Source organism: Sturnus vulgaris, chromosome 4 (assembly GCF_052056855.1).
Source record: "Sturnus vulgaris isolate bStuVul1 chromosome 4, bStuVul1.hap1, whole genome shotgun sequence".
NCBI classification, from domain to species: domain Eukaryota; kingdom Metazoa; phylum Chordata; class Aves; order Passeriformes; family Sturnidae; genus Sturnus; species Sturnus vulgaris.
Window position 1 is genome coordinate 12,970,517 of NC_142246.1, and position 20,200 is coordinate 12,990,716.

The following is a 20,200-nucleotide window of genomic DNA, read 5'->3' on the forward strand; positions in this document are numbered from 1 at the left end:
AAATAGCTTGGGAGGGTCACATGAAGGCTCAGAGTATTGGTGCCTGCACAAACCAGGGCTTCTAGAGAAATCTTTGGCATCTTTCCTCAGCCTCTTGTGAACATACATTCATTTTCTTTGGGGCTATTTTTTTCCTTCGTTTTCCTCTCAGAAAGGGGTGTCTCTATTACATGAAGGTCTGTTTTCTGCTCCAGGGAGAGATCTCCCAGGGTGCTGCTCCTTCTCACACAGCATGCAGAGTAACACGTCTGATTTTTCCCTTAAGGATAGAGGCAGAGTAGGAAACTGTGGAAGATTATGCCAGGAAACAATGTCTAGACTTCACACACCTCTGTTTTCAGCCTGTGCAGGCTGCTCCCATCTATGAGTAAATCACGGTCATCCTTCAACTTACTTCAATGTCTTGATAACATATGGAGCTTCTTCATTCTTTAAATTCAGTTCTCATCCATGCAGGCCAAGTGGCCTATTTTCTGTGTTTAACAGCCATGATTGAGAGGTGATAATTTCCCTTGATTATCTGTAGATGTGACTCATTGAATATTAGGGCACTTTGTAAGCACATCCATCATGGTATTGACTTCCTTCTAGAACTCAGACTGGTTAGTCAGACTCAGCATTTGTAAAGACATAAGAAAACATGTTTACTAGAAATGTAACTATTCTTATGCTGTTCTTAAGTCTTAGACATGTCTAAGAGAATACAAGCACAAGTTGATGCAATTATCAGGCTGGAAATATCCCCAGTTCCCTAAAACCCAGGTGCTGTGACTGTGGGTTGGCTGGCATAACTGGTTGCCTGGTGAACTCAAAGCTGACACTGTTAGTGGTGCATTCACTCATTTAATGTCCAAAATGCACAGGAGGACAAGGGCCCAAGGGAACCACTCTCTCCCTTTTCCCTTCACTGGAAGATAAAAGTATGGATTTGGAAGAAATTGCCCATACAGAAGAGGAATTGATATAGAAAAATAAGGACTGTCCATGCTCTCCCTCACCTCACCTACACCTTATGATTTCATGGTAGAGTACTCAATTACTCAGAGGTTAATGCTGAGTGTGCCACTTACATTGCTGGCTGATCTTTTTATATATGCACTATACTTTAGTCTTTAACTGTAAAATCATATACTGCTTCTACAGTACAGATATTCAGTCTCCCACCAGTCTTGACCTTGCATTAGTGGTCTTAATATGTCTGTATTCATAGGGCCTTTTGGCTTTATGAATCTCTGATGTTTTAACCTGTTACATTTTTGTGAACGACAATTTTGGAAATAAAAATACCTGCAGATATGTATAATTTACCCATATTGCCCAGGAACTTTCAAACACATCCAAAACTCAATTCGTGAACACCAGGAGGGGTTTTTTTATGAAAAGGTAATTTTCGAGAATCACAGAACATTCTGGGTTGGAAGGGACATCAGAAGACTGCCTCATACAGCCTTTCATGAGAAAGGGAGCCCAGGTGACATTGTCTAGCATCCTGTTCATTTGCAGCTTGAAAACTTCCAGTGATGGAAGCTCTACCACATGGGGAGGTTGTTCCCATAATTGATTGTACTCACTATGAAAGATTTCTTTCTGGTACAGAAACCTCCCCTGGAAGAACTGATATCCCTTGCTCCTTCTCTATGTGGTTCCTTGAGAAGGGAAAACTTCTGCCCTCTTCGTAGCCCTGCTTTAAAAACTGAAATTCTGTGGTGAGGTTCTTCCCTGAGTGCTCTTTTATCCAGGGAGAAAAGACCTAACTTCTTTAGTATTTCCTCACAGGGCAGATTTTCCAGCCCTTTTATCATCAAATATATCACTTCAGAGTTATAGACACCATGGAATTGAAACACAGCCTGTCTTGAGTCAAGTCTTACTTGCTGTTGTTGCATAACAAGAGGAACGTATACATGTTTTGTATAAAGCTGGGCTTCTATATTATCCATTGTCCTGCTGGTAACAGTTTTCCAAACACAGCTGTTATTAGATGAGATATTCTAGACTACAGGTTAAGATACAAGGTGTATGACTGATTGTTGCTTGTTGTGGGATCAACAGATTTTGCCAGAACAGGAAATGTAGTTAATATTACAAATTGCCCAACAAAACAGTCATGTAATAGAGTTCAAGGGGAGAAAAGTAGGAAATGACAACATTTATATATTGAAATACATACAAAAAGAGTTAGTTCTTTGTTTCTATATAAATATTTCAGCCCCATTTTATAGATAATAAAACCATAAACTTTGCTTGCAGTTGTCAAGACTTTTTTTTATATGCAATTCTTCCCTTTGACATACAACAGCCATACACTCAAATTACATTTGAGCTTCTACTTCATAAAAAGTGATTCCTCATTTGTACTTTTCCATGAGGTAACAAATGCAGATTGCAGCAGAACTTCATCTCCTATTTCCAGATTAAAACTAAGCACGAGTCCTTCAGATTTGGTGAAAGATACCAGGACTTTGTCTGAAAGTTTTTTTGGGACTAGAACTTCATGGGGGCCACACCTATCATCAAAGTCATACTAAATAGCGAATAATAGACTTTCCCTCTAGATTTTGAAAGTTACTGATTAATAAAGTATCTAATTTATTCTCACTGAGATTTTATAAATTAAGGTCTGAAAAGATCACTTGTGGGATAGCCTGCAAATAGTGAAATTGGATACAGCATTTTAGCATGTCAGATTCTCTAGACTTATACTTTTCTATGGCTTAATACATTGTTATATTTTGTATATGACAATTGCAATCATGTGTTTCAAGGCCAATCAATATTAAAATATATAATTCACTGATATATTACATTATATAATGCATTTTTGTATGTTGCATTATATAAATGTTATAATTTATTATGGAAATATATTCTGCAGTTTTCAACAGCAGAATTCAAATTATTGGCTGATTCCTACAGTTTCCTGCCAATTACTTTAACTCGTTTGACTCTAAAAATATCAAGATAGAAATGAAAGGGATTTAGGATCAAAATTAACTGTACCTTTTAGCCTCATGGGACAGTGAAACATTTCTCCAAGTCATGGAAAATAATGCAAGGAGATTTTTGTTATGTCAGCTCTCCAATAACCATCTCAATATTCTGGTTGAACTTCCCGGCTGAATATTCCTTAAGAAAATACTACCACCAACTGCTCAGAAAGTTTCAGCCCCCCCAGGCTGTGAGCACTTGTTTAACCAAATAACAATCCTGTCTTCAATTTCCACCCGAGGTACAAGAGTCCTTGAGCCAATTACCCATCATGAGATCTAGTAATAACCCCTCAAACTGACACAGTCCTCTTTAAAATTTGATGATCTTGAGTTTAGAGATTACTGATGTAAACAAGCAGATGTACAAATAGACTTCTGATGGAATTTTTAATATTCTATTTATTTTTTATATATTCAGGATAGGAACAAGAAAGTAAAGCTCCCTTAGAAATGGTTCCCTTTCCAAAATGCAATGATCTTTCTGTTCACACTTCAATCTGGTTCCTTTTTAGAAGCCCGGAAAAGCCAGGCCTCACTCCTCTATCTGGTTGCTGGAAGCACATCTTAATTCTCTGCTGAACTTTTGTCTGGCTGAGAATCAAGCCCTCTATTATTTTTATTCTCGCTCAGCAAATTCTTTCTCTGCAAGATATACTCCTTTCTTTGTTAACATCTACTTTCTTTGTCCATATCTTGATAATATCCTATTGCTCTAAGGTATCTTCTGAGGGGAAAAATAATTTTTTCTGATTTATGCTAACTCCTGACAATTCAGGTACTTTGTTTGTCATGATGCAATTGTTAATAATTTTTTTCCTGCTGTAGGAGTACTGTTTCACTATGACAGGCAGTATCACTGAATGGGGCTGTTATGGGGCTTGGGACTGAAGGAGAACTTGGGGAGCAGGGGAAAATACAAATGTAAAACAGATATTACTGCGAATCAAGTGACAACAACAGTCTGCTCTAGGGACCAAGACTGTGGTAATCTTTGAGATGCATTGCCTGGCTCTATATTCAAGCTCATGATAGTAATTTCCTTCCTAAGACTTGCTCTTCTTTTTCCCCAAATCCAATTCCTAGGCCAAGGAATGCAAGAAAGTTTTCCTAGTCAGTTCCCAGCTAATGGAACAGGCCACAGCACATATCAAACACTAGTATTGAAGAATGGAGTAGCCATTTCTATCACTTTTTACTCATCAACTCAGCTCACAGTCTTTTAAAAGCAGGTTCAGAAATGTGATAATGTAACACTATGTGAAGTCTGGTGTGAATTCTCACAGCCCAGCTTGAAAGAATATATGTAAAATTAGGTGCTTCTTAGTCATAGAATAACTCCTTATAGAGTTTCCAGGGCAGAAACTACACTGTAAATAGGAGGGAAACCACTCACGTTGCTACTTGTTCAGCTTTTAATAGGTTTCAATAAATTCAAATAAACTATTTAGTGGAAAAAAAGGAACACTGCCCTTTATCTATCTGCATTGAAAATACACTTTCAGAGACACCACAGTCGGTAAAGGGCTCATAGGTGCACACTTGACACTGAACAAATAGGATTAAGGTCTAAAAGTTTATCTCTATTAATAACAAAATTCTTCATCCTTTATTTTAGCTGCTGAGTCTATTAGTCAGATGATAATGTCAAGAATTCTTTACTACAATGTTTTTGGAAAAACGCCTAGGTTAAGAGATTAGAGCTTTGTACAAGCCTTGGCCATACAATTTTTCACTGAAATGAAATCCTCTCCATTAATATATCTTCTTATCTCCTGCCTTTCTTATACCAACAAGAAACCACTTCAGTGGTTTCTGATATCCTAAAGAGCACTCCGGTGACTGTGTTGTGGCTTGTCCTCTGCAAGCAAGGAAGAGAGAGTCACCTTCATGATTTTCTCCTGAGTCTCAATGTAAGTTTAGTCCAAATGAAGATATTTTCAGAAATTTTCAATTTAAAGAAAATCTGTCAGAGTGTTCCTGCCAAATACTACCGAGCAGATGAAGCAATCCAGAAAATTAAAATAAGCCATATTTTAAGATAAATATGACAATAGCTTTTTGGGGTTAATAGAGGAGTAACAGACCTGTGTTGAACAGGTAGAATGCATCTCTGAACATTGGAAAATGAGGAAGAACTTCTTTACTGTGAGGGCAGCTGAGCACAGGAACAGACTGCCCAGAGTGATTGTGGAATCTCCTTCCCTGCAGATGTTAAAAAGCTGCCCGGACACAATCCTGAGCAACATGCCCCCTTCTGGAGCAGGGAGGTTGGACCAGTGGTGCCTTCCAACCTTGCCTATTCTGTTATTCTGTGACTCAGGTCTACATCCATGTCTGCTACTTTCCTTGGGGCATTTCCACCACATTACATGTCTTCAATTTCCTTCCTCTTACGCAGAGTAAATGACACAAAAAGCAAATAGAACCATCAAGGTAACAAAAACTACGCACTCCTTTTTCCAAGGAGTAAAACAAAGACTATGCATTATTTTCAGGAAACAACTGCCTAGGAAAGGTCTTTTTCTTGTACCTTATACAACTCTGAACCTCTTGTGGCTGCATAGCATGATGTCAAGATCCTCTGAGTGGCTTTGATCCATGAATGCTAATCCTACCAGCAAACAGATCTCGTTTCATTCTCTTCTCTTGTTAAAGAGAAATCTGCTGATGCCAAAATGACTGTGATACCCAAGGGGCAGAGACGGAGAGCTCTTGTCTAAATTATTACCTTGTTTTACCATTAAAATATTTCAAAAATGTCAGAAAACACTGGAAGCAAATAAAGTTAGTGAAATCATCTTAATTTGGTCTTAGACAGTCTTTTCTTACCAGGTATTTGGTATATATTATAGTTAATGTCCACTTCAAGCTGTCTTATAAGGATAAATATTTTGAATGGAAGTGAAGAACACAATTAAAATAAAGAGACCAGGCAAAAATATAAAATTAGATATTTTTTATTTATGAACAGGAAATACAAATCTTCTGAATTGCTCAAATGCTGAAGTTCAGCAAGGAGAAATTTCCATGAGTTCACGTTTAGTTGGTATTTGCATGCTTTACTAGGTCTAATTTGTATAAATGAAAATTGCTCTTTAAATAGCAGCAGTAAGGTCAAAAGAGGACAAATTTCAACATAATAGCATGTTGGTGTAGGGCTGTCCATTTACTCTGTCAAGATGAGGAATATTCTCTCTCTAAGTGCACCAAGTGGCTGTTGTGGCAGGCACGGCATCGAAGAGACTGAGCAGTCACAGGAGTAGGAAAATTCCACAGAACTGGCAGGTCAGATTTAATCACAAGACCTCAAAGGTGAGTGTTGCTGGACAGAAAGCATGGATAGTGAAGCTGGGAATAAAATAATTCCACATACAGTCTTCTAGTGAAACCCCTGTTGATTCATTAGTAAGGATTAAATCAAATACTCTCTGATGGGTTTTCCTGACTGTTCTCTAAGGGCCTCAAAACTCAGCTCTGCAAGGAAATGCCCCTGTCACAGCATTTAGCAGCTCAAAGGTTGACTTTGGTTTTATGTCTCTTGTTAATTAATTTGAACAATTTTCTAGAAAATAAGGGCTTTTGACGTGTTTTAAATTTCAGATTTACCCTTTAGAACAGGCGTTCCGTGTAGCACCACAGAATGATAGAATATCCTGATTTGGAAGCAACCCACGAATATCATCAAGTCCAGCTCCTGGCCCTGCACAGGACAGCCCTGAAGCTTGATGCAACTTTCTTTTTTACAGGAGAGAATATGGACAAAATGGTTGCATGTGCTGTGTGGCACTGATGTCTCCTGGGTACTCCTGTCACACACAGTCACGAAGTTTTTTGCTTTCAGCCTGCTGCTCCTCCTGAGTGCAGCACTGAGCCATTGTGGCCTTTCTCCTTTGGGCACCTGAGGCAGCTCAGATGTCCACATTTGGCACTGCAATGCTCTGGGCAGGTCTGCACCAAGGCACAAGAAGTACAGCATTTTATTTGTTAGACACAGGCTCCAAAACAACCGGAGGTGGAGCCCTTTGTTTACCTTGAATGCATTTGTGAAACTTGTTAAATATAAACTTGTATAATATAAATTGTAAATGTCTTAACAAAGAATTTACCTGGCTGTAATTGTAGTCCCATCTGTATATACAGTGCAGCTCTGGAGAGAGACAGAAAGTGAACAGATCTTTTGCATTTGTACAACATTGAAAACAGCAGAGCATCAGGTTTGTGAGTCCATGACTTGTAATGAATAGTGAAATACCTATGAATGAAAATCAGACTATGTATGAATCCTGGGCCTATTGAAACCAATGGATGTTTTGGTACTAGCATCATTTACATAATTTCTGCATCTTATCTCACATTTCAAACAAAATGCAATCTTTAAGCTCAATTTAAGAAGTGGTGGGAAAGTAACTCAATAAATTGCCAATTTGGAGCTTTCTTTATTTGGCTCTTAAAGCCAGTCAAGTGGAGCCTATAAAATTCAGGATGGTATAAACAATGATGAAAACATTACCAGTGAGGTTTTCTGTTTAAGATTAGGAACAAAACTTCAAAATCCTTGATGTCTGCCCTCCTGTCTCAAAAGGCTTAGCATTTGTGATTATTTGTGGTGATTTCTGTTTAAAAAGGAAAACAGAAAATGGAGTTGGTATGACTAAAGGATACCCTTAGATCCTGATGAGGATGTGGCCTCATCAGTATCTGGTAACAGCTAAGTTGTTGAAGCAAAAACTCTGCAGTGGGTGTGATTCATTTGCACAGTGAAGTGGCCTGTTCCAAACCTTTGCATCTTGCCACGTAGCTTACTGGGGACAATCTTGGGTGGAACTTGGCAATAAGGAAAAATGTTACAGCATATTAATTCACTAAAAAATGTACAACAGTCCTATTTCTTGTTTACTGATAGAAAGTCCAGCTGTTTATAACTGTACCTCCTACTCTCCCATTTTCAGTTTAAGAGTTCATTATTGTTATGAGGAAAGCCAAAATACTGAATGGGGATGGGTTAAGGCTAACATGTGACCTACATGCAAAGAGCACTTCTGTTGCAAAATCAGTGACCATTTTTAACCTATAACCTGGCTTGGCATTGCCAACACATATTTCACCTCAATACTTGTCTTAACTTTGCTCTGCCGTGGTTGCACAAACACGCTGCAGCTTTCCTTCACATCAGATTTCTGTTGCTGCTTGTTCACAGGTAAGACCTCAAAATTGTGCTTTGCTGTTATGTTTTGGAAGCAGCTGAAAAACAAAGTGCACACTTGGACAAGGGACCTGGTTTCATCTAGAAAAACATTTTTTGGTGTTATTTCTTGTTGTAGCTATATAATTGTTTTTATTAAGCTATCTTCATAGCAGGGACAGCAGGGCTCCAAATAGCTTTTTAAAACTGTGTTAAACTACAATGTACTTGGACTCGTATGGAAGACAGGCTGATCCTTCATGCAGTAAGTGGAGCATCAGGGACCAGTGAGCTGTCCTGTCCTGCTGGGTCACCAGACTGCAGAAGGAAGGTCATGCTCTGAATCTGTTGGGAAAGGATTCTAATATTTAAGTCCTTTCTCAAGTTCAATATTCAAGGTGAATCGTGAGAAACATTTGAGAATCTAACACATGGCAAACTGGATTAAAATCTGCAGCAGAACCCTAGAATACAGTGAGGATGGGGAAAGCTGTTGTATGCAGCAGCAAGGCTTTTAGAAGGAAAAATATTTCCCTTTTTAATGAATAAAATGTTCTCAGGCATCACCCCAGTTACTTACTTAAAGATTAAATTCTATTGACTTGCTGCTTATTCATGGCTTTGATTTTGTCATAGATGTTTTATTTGAGTGTTGTCATGAATTGACTGAGCTAAGTAAGAATCGGGGAGTTTTGGACTCATTGGAAAATCTTCATAAATTATCAGAAAAGACAGATAAACAGTATGGTAGGCTGTACTGCTAAGAATCCCAAAAGGCAGTTCACAGTCAGTGAATAGCTGTTTAAAGAGATTGGTAGATTTAGGAAGATCAATCTAGACCATGACAGTCTTAGTCCATATTTCCAAAATTGTTTTCTCAAACAAAATAATTCAAAATATTTTCAGGAACATAACTTTAAAAAGCAAATAATAGTTCACAAATGAGTAAATAATCTCCTTGGGGTCTCCAACATGCAATCTCGGAGTACACAGACTCCCAGGATCAGTGCTGCTGAAGTTATTAGACTTCCTCATAGACACTCAAAGAGTTTGTCTGGGGAGGATGAAAAGCACAAGTTTGCTTTTCAAAGAGTCAATGGTGAAATTATAATGAAATTTCATGCATGAGCATCAGAAGGAAATATCTCTACTACTGTTATTATGTCTAGACATAATCTAGACACAGTCCTGGGCAATTGGTTGTAATTGGTAATGCTTGAGTCTGGGGTGTAGACAAGATTATCTCCAGAGGTCCCTTCCAACATCAACCACCCTATCATTCTCCAAAATTATTATATATATTAAAAGAGAATTATAAATGTTAAAATTCACGTAGTTTTAATGGCTGTGAAGTTACAGTGAAAAGAGCAGGAATCAAAACAAGTAAAATATTGGCTTTTTGTTTTTGCTTGATCAATGACTGTGTTGTGTCAGTATTTATGTCAGTATAACCCTACTGAAATCAGCTTTTTCTGACACCCTGGGGGATTCTACATTTCCTTGTCTGGCAGTTTGTTAAAAAATCAAGGAATCTCCTGTGATGTAAAAGTAGGTTCGTCTGTCATTCAGTGTTGGTGTTTCCAAGAGGAAAAGAGAGAGTTATTCTATCACCAACCATTTTTCATTATTCAAAAAAGTTACTGTTCAAAGAAAATCCATCTTTAGTCAACAAAAAACTTGCATAGTTGTCTGCCAGGAAGGCATGTGACTCCTACATGGGTTCGTGAGTTCTGGGTGAAAAACATGCCAGATCTTCAAACTGTCTGGGACTCTAGGTCCCATTTTTGTACTGGGATGTATTCTAAGCTGGAATCACCTTCTCCCTATATCAGCCAGAAAGGCTGCATGGCACTGTTACAGGATATGGGAATTCTGCTAAATAACAGGGAGATGCAGTAACCTTCAGGTCCTAGGTAAAACCCTCAGGTCAAACAGCACTGTAGTGACTGCCAGTATGTGACATGCTTGACCTGTCCCAGTTAGCCCACTATGAGATGACAGTGGCCCAGTCTGGAAGACAGCATGCTGCAAGGAGTGTTCACAATAGGCATTATGGACAGAACTATGTCAGGTTTGGCTCCTCCACCCTAACAATCCTCCAATGTTATCCCAGCAGACTTTGTACCCTCAGGTAATTTCTCAAGGCATGCAACACACCCAGGTCATGTCATGTTATCAAACTATGCCCCTAATGGGTTGCAACACAGCACTTGTATAATTTCAGACTTGTTGAACTCATCAGAAGATGTAATGCTCAGAAGAGGTACAAATCCAAGCACTGTGCTGTGTGGACATGAGCAAACTGTTGCATTTTAACCCTGCTTTATCTTGCAATACATAGCTGGCCCTGCTTGTTTTTGCAGTCTGTATGGAGCCATGGGGCCTTTGGCCTCCAGGCTTCTTGGAAATATTTCTGCTGGGGCAGAGGGAGCCATCAATCTCATTAAACCATAGAATTATAGAATATTGTGAATTGGAAGGGACCTGAAAGGATCATCAAGTCCAACTCCTGGCCCTGTACAGAATCACCCCAAAAGTCACACCATGTGCCTTTTGTTCTTGAGCTCTGTCAGGTTGGTGCTCTGACCCTTCCCTGGGGAGCTATTCCAGTGCCCAACCACCTGCTGGGTGAAGAACATTTCCCTGATATCCAACCTAAACCTCACACTGTCAGCACAGAGCAGAGATCAGTGCCTGCCCCTCCTCTTCCCCTCATCAGGAAGTTGAAACTGCAACGAAGTTTCCCCTCAGTCCTCTCCTCTCCAGGCTGAACAGACCAAGTGACCTCAGCGGCTCCTAAGCACTAGACAATGGTGTTATTTTATCGCCTGAAAACTTAATATGTAACAAGCAAGACATTCCTGGGTGAAACTTCGATGCCTTTGATATGTATCAGGTCAAATTCGATGATCTAATAGTTCCTTCTGACCTTAATTTGGGTGAGATATGCTGCGTAGGCAGGTGTCTCACCAGGGGGCATGGGTAGCCAATTACAGCCCACAGAAGAGTGGCATGAATTGTTTCCTTCAGCAATTTTTTGGCATGACACATCACCATCTTCTCAGGTAATAAGTGACAGGGAAAGCCTTTTCTTGCCTAAGAAAAGAAATTACACAATTTAAGAGAAAAAAAAAAGTATTAAGACTGTGTTAAATAAGGTAACAGGAACATAAGATGAAGTCAAATATTCCTGTAAAATCTACTGGCATGCAGCAATGATTGTAATGTAGATGTTACCTTAGGTGTATCATACTGGTATGTGTTGCAAAAGAAACAGGGAAACTGTGATCACAGCAAACAGGAGATTGTTCCACTTACAGCATGCAAATGAAAAGGTCTCTTCTAAAATCAAATAAACCTGGCTTAATTCATCAGGATGTCATCAGTTGCACTTGATGAATGGCCCCTTACGCCACACAGGACACAATTTTGGCACAGTGTCATGCTGGCAGGGTACCAGTCCTGCCCTGCTCGTGAGGCAGGCGTGTGTGACTCAGCAGAGACATCCGCCGGTGTTGAGTGACTGTAGGCTCCTCTTCCACCGAAACCATTGGAAGTGAGACCTTTGTGCTGTGAATGGGAGGTGGGAGCACTGTCTGCACATCTCTAAAGGGCAATCTTCCCAAAATACTCACGATGTGGTTGCTGGTGGTCATTTGAGCTCTCTTTCTCCTCTGAAAGGGCAAGTACTAATAATAAATAAGACAAATAATTGAGCAAAAGGAGGAGTTAAAAGGACAAATAAACAGCGCAAATCAGTTCTACATACCTTCAATAACACACCCTGCACTGCACTAGCATACTGCTGGTCATGAAAATGCATCATGTAAGTATTTGATACATCGTGCATTGACCAATAATGGACAAACATCTGAAAAATAGAGGAGGAATATTTTAAGGTATAGAATTCCAGTTTTAAAAGAATTCAGTTCCAATCTACGCACCAGTAAGTGCAGTGTGGTTATTACAGTGCTTGCCTAGATGGTAAAGAAGGATTTTATGGTTGAAGAGTTTTAAGCTAATTGACTAAGACCTAAACGAGCAGCCAAAATATAAATTAGTTGATCTGTTTAATAGCCTATCTCTTTAAGATTGTAGGCTCTATGGAGAAATCAAACCACTGAATTGAATCAGGACCATTATGATTTACATATTTATCCCTCTTCAAAGTATAGCATTTTTATGGTGCCATCATAATTTATTAATGTGAAACTTAATGATTTAAAGTGAACTTCACAACACAATGCCAAAACAGACAGATATAGTAATATTCAAAAATAGTATCTCTTACATTTATCAGAACGTGCACCATTTAGAAAACCCCTCCTAGAAGATGTTATCTTTGACACTCAGGTTTACATTATTCAAACTGCTTTCCTCTTCCTTAAAATTATCCAGAAAGTAAAAAACACTTGGCAAAACTTGAATCAATTTCAGTAAGTGATTGGCACTCTTCCTTCCTAAAACCCAGTGTTGCACCATTGCTGCTTAAATTGTAATGAAGGTGTTCCAGAGGTTAATATTTATAATAGCTTAATGCCAAGGTGATGAGAGGCTTGGGAATACCTGGGAAAACAACTCACCTTTCTATAAATAATCACTCAAAGCTAGCCTTACATTTCTACATACCACCAGGTACAAGGAAGAGACACCAGAGAAAAGATTAGCCCATAAATGGGTTATCTGGCTCACGGTGCTGGGGAGATGCTGCATTCCAATAAACTCTCCATGGACCTGGGAAAAACCAGCAGCAAGAGCAGCAAGATGTACTTTATCTCAAGCTTTCCTTTCATAAGCTGGGCAACTTCAGAGCAGAAATGGGGTGGTCTCTGCTGACCATCTGTTATCTTATGGAAGAGAGTGCCTTGGTCAGGTCATTCAGAACCTACTCCAAGGGAACAGGAAGAGATGGAATGACCCTAAAGGATTTAAATTAGGTAGCTTCTGTCTCAGAACAGCATTACTAAGGGTCTAGCAGGATTTGATGATGACACTCTAAGACCCTCTGGGAACCAGTACCATCACATTGGTGCTAGTGAGTGATGAGTGGTGAGATCTCCTCTCAGTGGAGCACACGGGATGGGAGGGCAGACACATGGACACCCAGCCATACACCTGATCCAAACAAGGGATAAAACATGGGTCCAGCAGCAATGCTTTAGAAACAGGGTTGATTTTCTTTTGGTCTGGAAGGCTGATCTTAGGGACGTCCTTTTCAAAGATACAAAAAAAGATCTTCAGAATCTATGATTGGGCTAGGGTCTGGCAAAAAGTATACTTGTAAGCACTGGAAGCCTTATCAAATGAAATTCAGCAGCTTCTCAGAGAGGACAGAGCTATCTGGCTGGCCAAGATAGATGTTTTCTCCTACATGCTATTAAAAAATTCTCTTTTAGTCACTGGTCCATACGGGTGTGCCACAACGTCTGTTCTCTGCAGGTGGGCCATTGTTGAGATGAGGTTAACTTCTTTAACTTCTTAACAGCTGAAATAGTACAAGCTGATAGCAGTTGATGATATAGGTTTACCCCATAGGTTTCCAACGATTTTTTCTGGAAAAACAGAAGTGCAGTAAAACAGTAAGATACACAGAACAGAACCCTGCACCCAGTTCCAGTTACTATGACAGGAACATAATTCAAAACTGCAACTGCCTGTGCTTCTTCCTTAAAATGAACATTTCTGGCTTATGGAAAGAGCTTTGACTCTCGATTATAACACAAATTTGAACTATGGACTTTCAAATAAAGAAATGCTCATCTTCTGGAAAAGGTGTAATGAAAAAGATTTCTGAACAAATCCAGCCATCTCTATGCAGTCTCCTCTGTATGCACGGGTAAATTGTCTGCTTCTGTCCCCAGGCAATCTCTCTGCAGACCCTGCTGCTCTCCCTGTGGGGCTCCCAGGCCATGTGCCCACCTCCAGCTCTCCCAGTGCCTCCACTGACTCTGCCCAGCTCTGGTGAGGGCAGGGATAGTTTCCCATCCCACCAGCATTCTTCAAGGACCAGGATGTCAGAGCCAAGTAAGGCCAGTTGGCACCTTTGTCCTTGTTGTCTGTCCAGCTGCTATGACACTGAGCCTTGTTCACACCAGGCACACAACTCGAGCAGCACAGCACAGTGCCATGTCCAGCTGTGCTCCCTTGGGCCTAACAAGACAACCCAGCTCAGCTGAATTGCTTTGTACCCAGTGTGGGCCTTAGCCTCATTTCCTCTTTGATATTCTATAACCAAGTCCAGAGTGATCAGGTCACCCCTGAGTCTCCTCTTGTCCAGGCTAAACACCCCCAGCTCCCTCAGCTGCTCCTCACAGGACCTGTGCTCCAGACCCTTCACCAGCTTTGCTGCCCTTCTCTGGACTCACTCCAGCACCTCAACCTTCCTGGACTGAGGGGTCCAGAACTGGTCACAGAACTTGAGGTGTGACCTCACCAGTGTGAATACAGGGAGAGAGTCACTGCCCTGCTCCTGCTCACCACAATATTCCTGATCCAAGCCGGGTGCCATTGGCCTTCTTGGCCACCTGGGAGCACTCTGGCTCATGTTCAGCTGCTGTCAAACAGAACCCTCAGGTCCTTTTCCATCAGGCAGCTTTCCAGCCACTCTGCCCTCAGCCTGTAGCACTGTCTGGGGTTGTTGTGAGCCAAGGGCAGGACCTGGTGTTCAGTCTTGTTGAATTTCTTACCATTGGTCTTGGCCCATTGATCCAGCCTATCCAGATTCCTCTGCAGATAATGACTGGAGAGATGGTAATTGGAATCATCAATGGTGGTGAGCCTCTCTCCACTGCCCTGCCAAAAATGCTCATGTGAGAGGATGAAATGACATTATTATCAAGGAAGACTGCTGTGCATGTACAGGCATAGCTGCACCACCAAGAAGCCTGGAGCAGCTACACTGCTGGGAGACCTAAATCATGTCAGGCATTGTTTTTTGGGTATCCCTGTGCCCCTCTGCTGATGGCACATCCCTCATAGCCCTTGAGAACCTGCCCACGTTGCCAGTGCAGGACTGGCTCTGCAGCTTGTCCAAACCTGTCAGCTGCACTAGGCTGCTGCAAAACCCAGCAGCACTCCCCTGCCAAGGAGTGTAATCTACCCACCTTGAAAGACCTTGCCTTCGTATCAGTCCTTTGTTGGCTCAGCTGGTCACTGACTCTTGCCCAGTCCAGCTGTGACGTTTTCTGTGCATTCATGGTTATCAAAATGGGGTCAGCAAAGTTCCAGTTTCAGATCTTCGTACAATTGGTGTTGCTGCCTTTTTATAAACTGCTGCCACTGACTTTGTTAACCTAGACATTAATAAATCAAGTTGTGCTGACCACAATAAAGGGGAGTTAACTCGTTTTTGTTGGTAAGTCATAGATGATCTGGTCACCTGATAAAGGCTCATTTGTTCATATATTGTTACAGTATCAAAACCATTAAAAAAAACTTTCACTGTTTTCAGCTGTGAGGTTTTCCTAACTGATCAAGCACCAAAATGATTCTCTTAGCACTGTTCAACTCCTACAGTGACCACTTTTACAAGTGCTAAACTTCCAGTGCAGACATCTTTTTCTACCAGGTCCTCTGTCTGCCTTGCAGATTGAGGACCCATCACCTTGCCTTTGATTCAAGTTAGACCAGATATCACTTTCTCTGTTCTTGTAAGGAAATACTGTCACAAAATTGCCCTTAAACATAGGCATATAAATACAGTAGAAATTTACCAAGGCATATTTGACACTGCCTATCTTTTCATCTCTTTATTTCAACATGGTCTAACAGAAGGTGCCCCTGTCCACAGCGAGGGGGGTTGGTGATTTTTGAAGTCTCTTCCAACCCAAACCGTTCTAGGATTTTATAATTCTTTTTGCCTGCTTAAGTTCTAGGCGTCTCACTTTTTCTATATAGTAAATAATAAAGAACAGTGATTATCTTTATGGTGGTATGCTGATCTGAGACGATGCAGTGGCTGTAAAACCCTTGCCAAACAGCCTTGTTCCCCTTGAGACGCTGCTTTCTGCTGCCGGACCTGCCTCGCTGGCAGCTCTGGCTCAGGGAGCAGCAGCAGGAGCAGAGCGACATGCTCTTGAGCCAGTGCAGAGCTGGGTGACATGGTGGGACCACACGGATATATGGGCAGGGGCTGGTGGGGCTGCGGGCTGCCCTTCTCCCTGGGCGGGCTGCATGCTGCCGTCCCACGCAGGAACAGCTAAATCATTCCCGAAACAGAAATAACTTGGCAGCGTCGGTCTGGGCAGGACAATAGCTGGAAACGGAGTGGGAGATGCCGTCAGCAGTGCTGTTCTGCCACCTGGTGCTGGAGCACCGTGCCGGCTGGTCCCCGCGGCCGCCCTCCTGCTTCCCTCTCTCCATCCCTCCCTCCTGCTTCCCTCCTCCCTCCCTCCATCCCTCCCAGCCCTGGCGGGACCGGCCCCGAGCGCCTCTCCCGCCTCTCCCGCCGGCAGCACAGCCAGAGATCCGGGACACGAGGAATCTCATCACGGAACTGTAAAATCCTTCTTTAACCCTGGATGATTTTTACTACTAATGAATATCATTCCCCTTTGCACAGGGCAATCCTGGTGACTTAATTGTGTCCTAGAATGTGATAACTACTGGTTGCAAAGATGTAACTGCTGCTTACCCATAATTTATAGGCACGTGGTGTGATAATATTGGGGTTGTCCTGGACTTTGATGATCCTTGTGGGTCCCTTCAAACTCAGAAATTCCAACTATATTTCCTGATTCTATTTCCATTTTTACTGTCTAAATCTAAAAAGTACCAAATATGTGCATTTTTGATCTGATTAGGCGTGTTCTTAACCCCTTCCTCACCTAACGTTTCCCTTTTACATTTTGATATGGTTGCAGGTGTTCCTGTAGTTGTAAACTGATGCATGGCTTAGTTTGGCATTAATGATTTGGGTTTTAACTGCTTGGAAATGCATCGTCCATGAAGATTATAAAAAATGCTCAGCAGAAGGGACTGTATTCCACCTCCAAATAAATGTTGTTGGGAAATGTAGAAAGATTGTGTCTAAATACCTTATGCTTTACCTTACTTGGCTACAGTTTCTTCCCCATGGTTTCCTAATCCTGGAATCACTGCCCTTGCTTTGTGGGGTAGCACCTGGGTGCAATGGGCACTTCTAGAGTCTCTGCACTAAGAATGATACTGAGAACCTTGAGTAGATCAGCAGCAAGGCAGTGCTGTTTCCCTGCAGCTCAGTGGGCAAATGAAAGCCTTCAAAGGCAACACATGGAGCAAGCCATGTGTTCTGTACAAGTCATGCACAGCTTGCAGGCTGCATATAGGCAACAGGGTCCAGGAAACAAAGGTTAAATATGCCAACCCAGAAATCTGGCCTGCCTGGAGAGCATGAGAATCCTGGCACAGACATTGATCAGTATTCATTTGGCCTAATATTCACACCTGGCTACCCTGAGAAGATTCCCCCTTCCCATTTTAACGCCTGAAAGCTTTATAGAGTAAAGAAAATCAACAGGCAAACACTGAGGCCTGACTGACATGTTAAGCAACTCTCAGGCGGTCAGATCCTTTGACAATGGAGCCTGAATGATGTTGATAAACCACGTCTTCAGGGGTAGCTAAATACAGGTAACTCCCTTGCTCATGTGGGACAGACTTGCTGGCAATCAGACCAGGCAATTGGAATATCAAGTAATTCTGGGTATCATAGAAAAAGCCTCTTTTCGTGTCAGGTAAATTGCACTTCGAACTTATATCTTTCTCTGCAGGAAATCAGAACTGACTGATCTAACTCAGAGGTGGGCATAAGCTGACTGCCCACAGAACAAGCTGGCTGGTCTGGACCAACAGCCTCACTGCTCTCAGTTCCACAGGCAGTATACTCAGCTGCCAACTAACCTACAGAATGGGAAAAGAGAACAGCTAAACCTGGCTTGTATACTGAGTTTCTCTCAGGTTGGCTCATAGAGAACTAATGAACCATGATCTGTAGAACTTCATAAAGATACATCCATTAATGAAGCTCTTCTCATCAGGATATAACTGTCATTACAGTTCCAGGACTGAACATTTCAGATATAAAGTTCAGAATTAAGTGAGACTTATTCCTCAGACCTGATGTGCTTTCTGCAGTTCTCAAGCAACAATACAGTTTCTTCTGCTGTCTCTGTTTTAACAGAGAAACGTAGCAGTGCTGTAGATATTTAGAGCATGCACAATACAGCTTTTTTGCTTTAATTTTTAAAGGAAAAATGGAGGTCTGTTCTTAAATGAGGGGAATAAACTGGTACAAGGTGATGGAAAAAGCTCAAGTACTCAACACTTTCTGGCTTTATTTTCACAGACAAGCCTGCTCCTACACCTCTGCATGTGCCAGTGTGCTCTGGAGAGGCACAGCCAGCAGGAGGAAACAGTATTAGGATCTATTTTAAAACTGGATGTATTCAGTCCATATAGGGTGGTGATTGGACCAGTACAGAGCTGTAGAAGTGGTTGGCCCGAATGATTATGAGATAGTTAAAACATCATACATGAAAGATACCATGTTTATCATGAAAGGGCTCTGATCACTGGAAAAAGACCTCAACTCTGAATAAAGAAGACCCTAGGAACAGGGGCTAGTTTGCTTCCACTGCAGTCCCCAGAGGGACGAAGGTACACTTCCTCTCAGAATTTATTCCTAAATACTTACAGGACACAGGAATAACCAGCATGGACTTGTTACAGGCGAATTAGACTTGACCACTTGATAATTCTGCATCTCACTGCTGACAGCAATGCTGATGAGGTGAGGGAGGTGATGAGCACATCTGGGCCTCAGACAACGCCTCTCACTACAGCTTTCCTTAGAAGCTGAGGTGTGTGGGCTGGAAGAAGTCAACAACTTAACATCCAACTGGGGCCAGCAGGCAATAGAGAAAATATCCCAGAGGGACAATACCAAGGGCACAGTGTTCAACCTTCTCCTGCTAGTAAGAGATAATGTAAATGAGTGGTCATGCAATGCAGCTTGGAGTGTCAGGTTGGATATTAGGAAAAACCTAAGTGGAACGGATTACACAAAGAGGCTACATGATCTAAATACTTTTCAGTTTCTTAAGACCTGATGAGGAAACACAACATAGCTGACCTAGTCTAGTATTGCCCATAGCCTTATATCACACTTAAGACAAGCCTTTAGGGTCCTTCCACCATCTATGAATTGGTGTAACAGACGTCATTCTTGTCAGTAAAAATATTGGTATTTCAAACAAACTGCCTTTAGTAAGCAAAATACACACATTTATTTTTTGCAGTTTGATGATTGTTATGGGTCCCTACAAAACTGAGATATTCTACGACTCTTTCCTTGCTTAGCTTCATTCCCAAGTCTCTCTGGGAAGCTTTGTACTTCCAGAACAAGCATCTCTTGTATATATGAGAACTTGTGACTTGTTCTCAGCCCAGCCAGTTAACCACGTAATTCTGCTCCCAGGCCCACTGAAGGCACCTTTTTCTCCTCTGTATACCTACATCAAAGAGATAGACATGGCAAAACTTACTGCAGGGAACAGTTTTTATCAGCAAATCCTTTCTTGTGCCACAACCATGAAACAGTATCTGCGGTGACATACTGGGTTCTCTGCTTAGAAATGTACCTTCAAAAAAAAAAAAATCAGTTCCAGGTTGAAGAATTCTACATCTTTGGTATTTTGATTCAGAAAAATATCCGTGTAATTTAGATTTTAAGGCTGCTACCCTCAGTCTGAGGAATTCTAATTATTAAGAGCAAAAGCATTTGGCAGAGGAACAGAGGTATCAGAACATCTACCCATAATTCTATTGTGTCCAACAAAACAAACAACTTCCATCTCCAAATAGATCAGTGATGCCATTTATTTTCCCCCCTCTACCAATTGCCAATTAAAGAATTGCATTTAGGATTTGCTGATATTCCATACAACAGCTGCTGGTAAATTTCTGGCTGACTGTACAGACCAGCTTCTTGGAAGGCCAATGTGCTGTACAAGCGTGGCAGAAATGGAACAGGCAGCGAGGATTAAATCAC